Source organism: Barbus barbus (genome assembly GCF_936440315.1).
Source record: "Barbus barbus genome assembly, chromosome: 8".
NCBI lineage: Eukaryota > Metazoa > Chordata > Actinopteri > Cypriniformes > Cyprinidae > Barbus > Barbus barbus.
The window spans coordinates 3,465,864-3,479,025 of NC_136736.1; positions in this window are offsets into that span (position 1 = coordinate 3,465,864).

Sequence of the window (13,162 nt, forward strand, 5' to 3'; positions counted from 1 at the left end):
CCACAGTCCTGACTGTGGCGAAAGGAGGAGTTGGGGATGGAGGAGGGTAATTTGCTCCTGAGCAAGCAAAAAAGCTGCTGAATAATACTGAATAGAGTTTATAGGAATGCCGTGATATGTGTTGTATTCCTATAGTGATCAGCTGAGAGTCACGTGAACTAATTAACGCTATACGCTTCATTTTTGTTCATTTTACTCTTCTCTTTGACCAAATGTAAATGTTTTCCAGTGAGCTACATCATAAGTGGAAAATACATTGAATTTCCCCAGAAGAGCATATACTGTATATATAATGAATAGTAAACAAAAATAAACTTAATTTTTCATTTCATTTTCCAGAAGAGCAAAGCTTTGACTAGAATTTTAAATAATAAAAATATATATTTACAGTGTGTGTGTATATGTACATATACAGTTTTATGATTTCTTTTATAACTTCAGGGGAGAAATTGGTGTAGTGTCAGCGCCAACCAGGCTAAATGTGAAGTTAACATTCTGAGCTGAAGCTTTCTGATGTGTAAGCAATCAATTTGCAAGGGTCATAGAGACCTTTAGGATGGTAATCTTTGACCCTTGACCCTTGGATGACCTCCCACGTCATGCCATATTAAAGCGCTGACCACCAAAGCTGGCTACGTAGAGCCTTTTCTCCTGTCGCATTAATGTTACCAATATAGAGACAGCCTCTTTATTCCTAAAAAAATATCAAAATCAATAATTGCCTGTTTAAGTTTATAGTTCCACTGCGGCGTGCCATCATCCATTTAGTCTGCTGTCACCATGATTTAATCCAGATCGAGTGCTGCTCGCTTCCAAACATCCATAAAATGTTATTTAATGGAGGATTTACAGTATTTTCCAAATCCTGATAGATTAGCGTGGCCTGTGTGGGTTTATATGAAGATGTGGCTAGCCTAAACCGTGATTTTAATCTATTAAAATGACACATGGTTGCCCTTTTACTGTTTCTTAAATTTTCTCAGTTTATTCACCTGGAACTAAGCAAAAGCTGTTTGAGGTCAGTAAAAAAAAAATATATATATATATTTTTTTTTTTCTTTCTTTTTTTTCCCCAATAAGGACGTTGGATTAAAAATTATATTATTATTATTGTAAATAAATTCGGATGAAAAATATGAAGCAGCACAATAATTTTAAGACTGATAATAACAAATGTCTCTTGAGCTGCAAATCAGTATATTAAAATGATTTCTGAAGGATCATGTGATACTGAAGACTGGAGTAAAGATGCTGAAAATTCAGCTTTGATCACAGGAATACATTACATTTTAAAATATATTTACATAGAAAACTTTATGATGTCTTGTAAAACTCACAAAACTTTGCTTTGAAATGTTCATTTGAAGTTACCTCACACATCTATATGCAAGACGCAATCTGAAAATAATTTAAATACAAACAATCATCTCATTTTATGAAATTGAAAGTGTCAATAGCTCAGGATGATCTCTATAAGATACAACCACTCAAATATGACTTAAAGCTGTGTCGTCCCAGAAAATTTGGCTAAACTTTCAAAACATTCCAGGAGGATCTGAAGTTACTTTGTGATGTTCTTGAGCGAGCTGGAAGATTCTTCTTTGTTAAGCTACACATGCAAATACAGTTAATTAAAGAGTGCTTGGTTGGCTTGAGGAGAATAAAAAGAGCATCATTCACATCAGCGGCGCAGGAATCAACACGCAGGAAAAATAAAACAGCTATTTTTGTCCTGAAACATAAGCCCAGTCCTCTGTCTTTCTACTGAAATGGACATGAGGAATGTCTTTGAGTGCTTCCCTCTTGTAAAGTCTTCTTTGTATCCCAGTGGCCAGTTGCAAATCAGCGAAAGCTGAGATGTTATCCTGTTCTGCAGCTGACTGCCTGCTTTCAAATGCAAACAGGCTTGGCTTTGGTCTCTTCATCTCATCGGACCCTCTGTGTGTGTGTGTGTGTGTGTGGAGCTCTCTCTTTGTGTTTCATGATGGCTAATGTTTAGGCCTTCCTTGCTGTCAAAGCTCTGGATTAGAGTGAGATTAGACTAGTGCTAAAATCTGTCAGATTAAAATGTTTCACTCCTCAGCTAAAGAACAACCGGTGACCCTGAAACTAAAGGTCAAGTATCAGCATTCAAGTGTTGGAGAGTCTCTTAAGTACCCAGTGCTCTGATATTCATGATATCCCTGTTGACAACCACACAAAACTTCAGACTATTCATCAGTTTAAGAATACTGAAGTCTGTATTAGTTTTCTTTTATACTGTCAGTATAAAACAACACAGTCAGCAAATCAATAAAAAATCAGGTTTGCTCTCAAACTAAAACTATAAAAAAAAATTGTTACTTGAAATAAAATAAACATAAATATAAAATAGCTATAAATATAAAATAAATATATCTAACTTATTTTATTTCAGCTAGTTGCCAAAAAACATTTCTCATTTTCATTTGTTTTTTTTTATTTAAATTTTCTTGATGTACAGAAATAACTAAAACCGAAATAAAAATGTACAAAAACTATATAGATATATTTAAAATAAAAAATACAAATACAAATTACAAAATCACACAACAAAATTATTACAAATTTTTCTGTAGTTTTTTTTTTTTTCATTTTCTTAAAGTAATGTGAAAATTGTAAAATTTTTAATAAACATTAATGAAAACTATATAGACAAAATAAACTAATAAAAATGACAAATACACACAACAAAAGTATTAAAATTGAAGCTAAAATACAAAGGAAAATGGAAAATCTGAAAATAACAGTTAACTCAAATTAAATTATATTATTATGAAATACAAATTATAATAGAATCTCAGTTATACTAAAATAATTTACTCACACTTATGCCTTTCCAAGGCAATCTTTTAACTTTATATATGCACAATAAAATCACTATAAAAATGATCCTTATATCTTGAATTTTAGATGTATCTTAATCATTCATAGATATATATTACCTTTATGAATTATATACATACATACATGAGCTTGGAATATAAATAAATATGTAAGATCAGTATAGGATGTGGACATTCTTTTGTGTCCCACAGAGGAAATACGAGCATGTGGGTTTGGAGTTACATGAGGGTGAGTAAATAATGGCAGAACTATTCCTTTAAGGATATGCCATGCTAAATTAATGTGTATGAGAGTTAAGACACCACCCACACGGCAAAACCACAGTGTACTATCGCCACGTGATCTTTCCTCTTCACGGGGGTCCGAGAGAGCCATGGTGACCTCGAAGTCAGAGGTGAAAGTGCATTCCTACCCTCCACTCATGTCCTGCTTACGTCCTATTCTCAGAGTGACGGTCAGCTGCTCGACTTCTGGTGGCTTGCTAAATAAAATGGAATATTTAGAGAGGCCATGTGACAGCAGGTTCAAGATGTCCAGATCTCTCATATAGTTGACAGACTCAATCACCTTCACTAGACGTTTGTATTTTCTGACTAAAAAAAAGTTGTTTGTCTTTACAAACTGATGTTAGAGTGTTCTGAATGGTTGCTAGTGTCTTGATAGGTGGTTGCTAGGGAACTTTAGAATTTCAAAATATCAGCATCTTCAGAGATCTTGGATTTCTGTTGTAATGATACAGACTTTAGTTTGGCCAGGGAAGCAGGCCATAGATCAGCACGTGTGCCTGTTTCTCTGATAAAGGACCTACTACTGACCTTTGACCCCTTTTTCAGTGCTGATGAGAACTGCCCGTCAGTCGAGATTCGTTCACTTTATAATCTCTCTCACCGCTGGACAGAACAACATGATAGCTCAACTTCAATCGACTTCATTACTAGTGTTTTAGTAACTACAAATATGTACAAAAAGTTTAAGTAACTACTAGCTTGAAATGTGATTTCTGTAATAATCAGTGTCATTTTAGTATTGTTGGCATACTACTACTATAATTTTGTTATTTTGAATTAGATTATATTTTAATATGTTCTGTTTAGCTTTAATTTTAGTTAAATTTATGGTAATTTTGTTGTGCATTTTAAATTTTTTTAATGTCTATAGTTTTATTAAATTTATTATTTTTAGTTTATTTAGTATAAGATATTTCAGTACTTCAAATTAAACTGAACAAAAATGAGAAATGTTGGCTTCAAGTTGTATTTCAAAGGAATAAAATCCTATGTGCAATATTTTTCCAGATACCTCTCATAACCAAATGATCCATTTACTGTAGCAGTTTGGTGGATCTGGCACATAACAGATCTGAAGTAGCTGTTTCTGACAAAAGCACAAAGTGTTTCCAAGATCTGTACTGTAAGTGGGAGGGTTGGCCTTTCCTTTCCCACACCCAATAAAGCTGTCTGCTACATTATGATCAAATTCTGGAATAGAATTTAGAACTTTGATGGTCCAGAAAAGGTTCTATTTTGCATTATATTACTTCTCTTTTAGCAATACACTTATTTTCTGTTTGAAGTCTGCTTCAGGAGACCCTTGTTAGTGTTTCGTGAGTTTGGTAATGAGAGGGTGCACCAGTCAAACCCATGGGTGGTGCTTATTTGGCTCCTTGATGCCTGTTGCTTGTGTGAGATCCTATATGACTAACAGAATATACACAGCCGTTTAAAGTTTGGCCTCTGTAAGACTTTTGTAAGTCTCTTACAAAATGCTCACTGGGCGGCATTTATTTGATTAGGGAAAAAAAGTTAAATACTATTACTATTTAAAATAGCTTTTTTATCTTGAGTACATTTTAAAAATCACAGGCAATTTATTCCTGTGATGCAAAGCTGAATTTTCAGCATCATGATCCTTGATCCACATGATCCTTCAGAAATCATTCTGATATGAAGAATTGCTGCTCTAACATTTTCAGTGCTGAAAACAGATGTGCTGCATAATATTTTTATGGAAACTGTGATTTTTCAGGATTCTTTGATGAATACAAAGTTCAAAAGAAATGTATATAATGTGTTTACTGTCACAAAGTATTCATTTAAAAAAAAAAAGGACGGACCTCAGATTTTTGAGTAGTGTATGGTGTACAATACTTTGCTTTATGTCTTTTAGAATGCATTATCATGCCTGCGTGATTATTGTGTGCATATTGCATATTCTGGCTGGAATCAGCTGCAAAGTCGACAAGACTTTTACAAATAGTTAAGTCTGGCTACATGAGACGACTAATGACTTTCCATTACCGACTGAACTATGACGGAAAAGTGATTAAACTGAACCCATGCAAGTGGGCGCCAATAGAGATTCCAACCAGACACGCTGTCCGCTGATTCTGTTGCAAATGCGCTGTTGATGTGAAGTGACCCAAAACCAGGGGTGGAGAAGCTTCTGTATGCTTTCTGTGACCTCTGACCTTATATCAAAAGCTTTTTTTGGCTTGAAAGCCATGGCACGGCTGATAACAGGAGAAAAGCAGGCAGACTACTCAGATTCATTAAAAAGCGAGCAGGCAGGGACAATATGGGCTCCGGAGGTTTCTGCGGTCATGAGTGAGTAGTTCAGTTCCCTAAAGACGCACAATCCCCTGTACTGTGGTCAGTCTGTGTGTGTTTTTCTGAATTAAACAGCGGTACCCCTCGCTGGCCAGCTGTATCTTATCGGTCTGCCCGTTAACCCCTCTTAACACACATCCTGCACTTTACACCCCTCACCTTACACAAACCACACTTTGCATCACAGTAATAAATTACAGTTTAAAATATTTTCAAATAGAAAACAGTTGTTTTAAATTCTAAAAATATTTCGAAATATTATTGATTTTACTGTATTTTTTGAATTAAATAAATACAGCCCTGGTGAGCAAAAGAGACTTCTTTGAAAAACAATTTAAAAAATCTCAGCTGAATGGTAGTAAATAAGTAAATAAGAAATTAAAATCATATTTTTGTAAATGCATTTTAAGCTGTCTGAATGGATTTTTTGTAGTAGGCCTAGATCATAATTTCTCTGTGAATAAGTGAATGTTCAGACAGCTTATTCATGAATGTACCTGTATATAATCCAGTAATGTCTCATGCGTCATATGAGTTCATCACCACAGTGAAATGACATGATGGACATGAGAAGAGCCAAAGTTAGACTTTTCCATCCTCTCTTTCCATTCCAACGCCTGTTTTCAGATGTTGAAGCTGTTTGCCATCATACACTTAAGTCATAGTGGTCTCAACTTCAGACGGCACACAAACGCACCGCCCATTAGTTGACCGTCTGATGCATATTACACACGAAACCAGGAAGCACTTATGAAAACCACAAAAATACAATCAGATTATCGGCCAACAATGCTACTGTGTTTATATCAGACTGCTAGGAAACAAAATGTTGGCAAAAGGCTAACAAATTACTAGTAAAAAAGATATTTACAGTTTTGTTTGAGGTTGGCAGCACGTAAACTAGCAAAAGTGGTGGTTTTTAAAACATTTGCGTTCATTGTGGGTCAAATAAGACAGAAAAGTAACGTTCAGTGCTCATAACCATCACAGAGCAGATAATGACTATGTAGAAGGAGTGTAAGTAATAGATACCAATGAGTTTTGGCTTGAAGCACAATGGAGTGTTGCTTTAAATGCTCGCCGGCTCAGAAACTCGACCGCTTCAAACAAAACCTGATTAGCATTTGACGTCCCTCCTCCGTGGTAAATAGATGGTGCTGTGAATTCTCAACTCCAGCCCTGCCAGGTGTTGCACGGTTGGGTTCAGCCTCGTGAATGTGCGTTTCTGTATGTGTGCTGCTGCGACAGTCTCAAATTTAAACCCACCTGCTTTGCTCTGATCAAGAAAAGGTAACAGGATAGTCACTTTTGGACCTCCTCCCTAGGGTGTGTAAAGGACTCACATTTAAAATGCATATTTCCCTCAGTCTCTGTTTTATGTTGCTTTAATAGTGCATTTTACAACTTCATCAGATAAATACTGTACATCCACAACAAGAACTCACATACGAAAAGATCTACAGTTATTTACAGCAGACACTTTTATCCAAAGCGAATCACACATTAGGAAGTGTAGATGTTTTTATCATAAGAGCCTCTCAGAAAAAGAAAAAAAAAGGTTTTATATACACTTAAAGTACTAATATGTGCCATTTGGGGGTAAATAGGGTACAGATATGTACCTTTGTTTCCTAGGCTTTGTAGCTTTTGTACATTTTATTTTCTAAATGTGTACATGCATGCAAACTTTAAAAAACCGAATAATACACCAATGTCATAAATGCTTTATAGTTAACTGATTTGGTCAAAGCATCAGTGTTGTTATTGTTAAATAAAACTAAAAGTATTGTTTTTGTTCATTGAAATAAAGCTGAAATAAAAATGTATAAAAATTGGAATTTAAAAACATAAACAAACTGATTAAAATGAATAGAAAAACTGGAAATATAAATATATAAAGTCATATAAGTACCGAAATAACACTGCATAACATGTCAGTGGGGATTAGTACAAAAACCATATATATATTATTGTAAACTTGTTTATATAAGATGTTTTGACCAGTAGGTGACGCCATAAGCCACATTTACATGGTTTCGTCCAGATTATAGGAATGACTTTGACAAAGTTTCAATATAAAAAAGCTCAAAGATTAAAAATGCTGAAACACAGCCTCACTTCTTATTTGTCATTTTGAACTTTTGGGAGGCTTGGTTTGAATATCAAGTGAGTCGGTTTTGATTTTAGTGTAATTCATTTAATTCATTCATAAATCTAACTGCTTGTATATGACCTACATTCAATTCAACATGAAGCCAAGTCAGAAGGAAAAAATTAAGAAAAACATTAAGGCTTATAAGAAAAACAGTCAAATGTCGACCTTTTAACTGCACTACAGATTATTTGAAAGACTGAACACACCGAAATATACAACAGATGTAATCCATGCAATAAAATAATCAAATACCTCATTTTAAAATCAGAATCAGGATTTTAGGTCAGCTATTCATCACACACACACTTGTTATTGCCAAAGTGACAAATGCAACGTTCATCTATCAGATCTGTCGCATTAAATCTGAATCCAAGTATCTCGATACATATACATGAAGATAAACTGTTATGATGCCATATATTCTGCGACGTCTAACGGCCACTTAATATCCAGAACACACTCATGCACAGCGCAGAGGATCCCAGAACAGAAATCAATGAAATTGTACTGTCAGGGAGGGTTTTACTGTCGTCTTCACCACGGCTGGACAGAATAGATGCATAGCTCTGTCTGGCAATAGATGAGAGGAGATGGAGGCAACAGATCAATACGGAGCTGGTGGAACAGGTAATAATATATTGATGGTTTTATGTGAGGTCTGGAGGGATGGGGGCGGTGTGAGTAAATGAAGAAGCAACTATCAGATAAGATTCAAATCATGTGGGATAGCAACATAAAATATGCTTTCACATACTCTCACTGAGCTCTAAGAAGTTTTAAGAACGTTTTGATAATGTTCCCATTCATTTAAAACATTATTTCTGAATGTTCTTTAAACATGCAGTTTTTTTTATCAAATATTTAAAAAAAAAAATTCTTGTTAAGGGAACGTACCATTTTATAATTTTGAAAACCTTATGGGAACATTCTCAGAATTTTTGGAACAAGTAGTGAAAAATGTTACACGAATGTCCAACTAAAGCGTTAAAAAAAGTTTCATTAATGTAGTAATAAAAATTTTGTCCTAATGTTTTATGAATATTGATACTGGAAGAACATTTGTTCATAACATTGAGAGAACATTGCTAGAACGTTCTAAGAATGTTCCCTCTTAGCTGGGCTTTTGTTATTGTGAAGGTATAGCTGATTTGCAGTCCTTCATATTTCAAACTCAAATGACAATATTCAGATCTTAACAGCGTTTGGGACGCTCAGCCTGTGAGTGGGATCTTATATGACACTGATTTATTAAGCAGTAATAAGCACATCTGGCCGTTTATGGTCCTTCGTTTCTGTATGAGTGAAGCCAGTTGGTATGAATTCAGCTTTTGGCTCCTTGAACATTTTCAGATGAATACAGTGGCCTTGTTGTTACTGGAAATCGTCTATTTGAAATTAGTACAACTGCATTTTTTTAATACTTTTCATGAAATGCTTCCATGAGACAGAATAATTGAAAACATGCTGAAAGGAAAGACATTCATTGAATTGTGCGGACAATAAAGTATTGAACAGGGTCACATGTCCCACATTATGACACAGCTCACTGTACTCGGAATGTTATGATTGCCAAATGTAAACTGTAGCTCATTCTGGATGAGGTTCCCTAAAGGAGTATATGTTAAGATGATGACAACACACATACAGTGGAGTCCAAAAGTCTGAAAGCCTTTTTTCAATTTAATCCACGAAATAAGCAGAGTTTGAGGATTTCAAACAATGCAAAACAATGAAAAACCATACAATAAAGAAGAAATACTTTCTGCAATATTTATAAGCAGTGACACTTCTCGTACAGATGGTCAGATGTTCTTGCTTCCACTAAAGCTCAAGATCCTCTGGTGAACTTCTGGAGAACATGATTATCAGGTTTTGCTCATTTCAGCTCCAGTGCTGTCATTAAAACACATGGAGGGCATACCAAACAAGAAATCAGTGTTTAATTTTCAATACTCCAACTGTTATACTGATTACTTACACCATATAATTTCTATAGGGAAAAGATGCAAAATATAAGCTTTTTTCACAAATTTTCTTAGACATCTAGATACTGTCATGCCCAAGGACTGTCAGTGTGTGGTTTTTTTGTCTCTGCGTGCTCCCTTTGACCTATAGTTTGACCTCGTGTATTTGGTTACTTTCCTGTTCCTGTCCCCATTTAGTTAATTTTTTTCCACCTGTGTTTTATTTGTTATCTTGTTTAGTTCAGTGTATTTAAGCCTTGTGTTTTCCTGTGTCTAGTGTCTGGTATTAATGTCGATGTTGTGTTCCTATGTGTTCTCCCTGCCTTGTGTTACCCCTGTTGGATTGTGGATCATTAAAAGACTGTTTATTTTGAGTTTATCCTCGTCTCATTGTTCTTTGTTTTGCTACAGTTTGCAATCTGCGACAGATACTTTATAAATGAAATATGAAATGCGTATGCATGACATATGACAAATAATTGAATATGAGTGAGTTGGTTTGGGGTATAAATTTTTAGAATTTTTAATTTTTAATTCAGAAAGACAATGGTTTTTAACCATTATAATAATAATTCTAATAAATTTAATACATTTATAAAATATATTTATAGGCTATTTGAATTTAAAACGTTGAGGTCAATATAAGATTTTAAAAAATGAATACTTTTATTTATAGCAAGGAAATAAATTGATCAGAAGTGACCGTAAAGATATTTATAATGTTGCAAAATATTCTATTTCAAATAAGAATATTTGTTAAATTTCTGTTTATCTTAAAAAATTCTGAAAATTCTGAAAAATCATGAATGATTTCTGAAGGATCATGTAACACTGAAGACTGGAGTAATGATGCTGAAAATTCACTGTGCAAATCCAAACTGGCTTCTTTGCCGCTCTGTGCAAATTTGTATTTTTTAATTTTTTGGTCTAAGAGGACTGTATTAAAATCATAGTGACCCTTGGCCTCTGTCAAGAAGAATCATAGCAGAGGAACATTAATCTGGGCTGGAAACTATGTCTCGTTTCCCACATGGCAGTCAAGGTTATGTAGCCCAAATTGTGCAGAATATCTGGATCACTATACAGTTGACTTTAGATTCCTGATGCCTCGTGCCATTAGCTTTGTCTATTGTTAAAAAAATGTTTTTGGATAAGTAAATCAAAGTTTCAGACTTTGACAAGTACCTGGTAAAGTTTAATGTCAAGTCTGGATTCTTGGAACTGCTGCATGGGCAACATTCTGACATTGGTTTAAACCTGCAGCCACAGCAGGATTACGCAATATTTTACCATTATTCATCCCTATCTTCTGCTGATTATAACCATATGTTACAGGATGGTGTAGGTATGAAACCCTGTAGTGGTTTAAAAAGTTAAAATCTGAAGAAATTAACTGTACTGGATGCGCTTTTGTTGTCACAGACCGTTTAGGAGTCCACAGGTGAACCCCAGTGGTGTGAACTGTTCAACTCATCCAGTGTCAATGATTCATTGCTTACTTCATCTGGAAAATACTGTTCATGCTTAATAACTGTGATATATGCATGGCACAGATCTGACCTAAAGTTCAGGGACTTTGATTTTTAGTGCTTTTACATATTTTATAAAGAACGCTAACCTGCTACTAAATACAGAGCATACTCTGTACTGCCTGCTGTTCATTAAAACTCAAATGGGATGCAACTATGCATTATGTCAATGGTAGTATGCAATGTTGCCGTCATCTGACCTCATTGACACTGCATGTTTAATTTAGTTCAGTTATCTGTATAACTGATCCATGCATTTCTTATATTAGGCTAATAATGTTAATCAAACAACAAAAGAAAAACATGAGAATCACTCACCAAGTAACTTCTGTAACTTTAATAGGTAATTGTGTCTAATGTCTTCATACAGTAATAAAGTTTTCATAAGCACAGTAAAATAGGCTACTGTTTATTTAGGTCATTTGTATCATTGTATCTAATTGTCTCTCTGAGGGCTAAACCCCCCTAAAGATGAAATCCTAGAACCGCCCCAGCTGTTTGACATAATCTCCTAAATATTCCCTCTAAAAGCATGAATGGCACATGTTATCAACATCCTTGAGTCTAGTTGCAAAAGTTTGTCATGCCGCCATCTGGTGGATAATTACGGTTGTTACAGGGACAAATGGTAACATTTTTCAACTCGCTTGTAGAAGTTAGGAGCTCGAAAACCTTAAAAAGGGTCAAATTTAGAGAAATGTAGAGATTTACATATTTTGAGAATTTATCATTACATCACTTGCTCACCAGTGGATCCTCTGCAGTGAATGGGTGCCGTCAGAATGAGAGTCTAAACAACTGATAAAAACATCACAATAATCAGCAAATAATCCACACCACTCCAGTCCATCAGTTAATGTCTTTTTGGGTGAACTATTCCCTTAATGTTATTTGGAATGTAATCTTTGAAATGCAGCACTAATTTGTTTTATGGCCACTCTATTCTTGGCTCATCCCCTAAAACGGTTTTAAACATTTCTCGCCAAACTTGAGATTGACAAGTGGATTCCTTAAAATAGTGTGAGCGAGCCACTACTTTGTTCATTTCATTTTTTAATCCATCCATTTGTCTGTCCGTCAGTCCATCCATCTATCCATCCGTCCACCTATCTATCTATCTATCTATCTATCTATCTATCTATCTATCTATCTATCTATCTATCTATCTATCTATCTATCTATCTATCTATCTATCTATCTATCTATCTATATCCATCCATCCAAACCATCACTATTTGTCATCCATTCATCCATCCATCCGTCCACCTATCTATACATCCATCGCTATTTGTCATCTGTCCATCCATCCATCCATCCATCTATCCATCCATCCGTCCATCCATCCACCTATTTATACATTCATCGCTATTTGTCATCCATCCATCCATCCATCCATCCAGTGTTTCCTACATTTCCTTTATTGGTAAATATATTATAAAAGCAAGCAATATAGCCCACCAAATTCAAAAGAAAATACAGTATATATAGTCTTTTTCATCCTCCTCCTTTTCCATATACAGACACAGAAACTCACTAATGTGATGAACTTATTTCAGAATTCACTTTGGATTCTTTCTGTTATAAATATGTCTACAAACACATGACAGCTTTAGGACCATCATGACCAAATAAAGTGTTCAAATTCCTTCTGTCTCTCTCTCTCTCCATCCACCATCATCTCCCTGCTTAAGTTATTATTACCTTTACTATAACACTAGTAATAATTTACTATTATTACTTTTGCTCTTTTGATTTAAACCAAATGCAGAGAAGAAAACGTATGTTGTTTGGAATTTTCATTTTTGTTAAACTATTCCTTTAGAGATCATTTGACCCGTGTATGCCAGCAGTACATTCATGCTCATGATTGGTCAGGTGGCCAAGAGGCCTCAGCCAATGAGGGACAGACTTGTACAGTATAACAAACAGACAGAGGGGCATTTAAAAGATGGAGAGAGATCAGAGCAGAACTCCTGGGCCGCAGCTCAGAGAGCAGATACATACAGATCACAGGAGCATCAACAGGCCTCGACTCGAGAGACC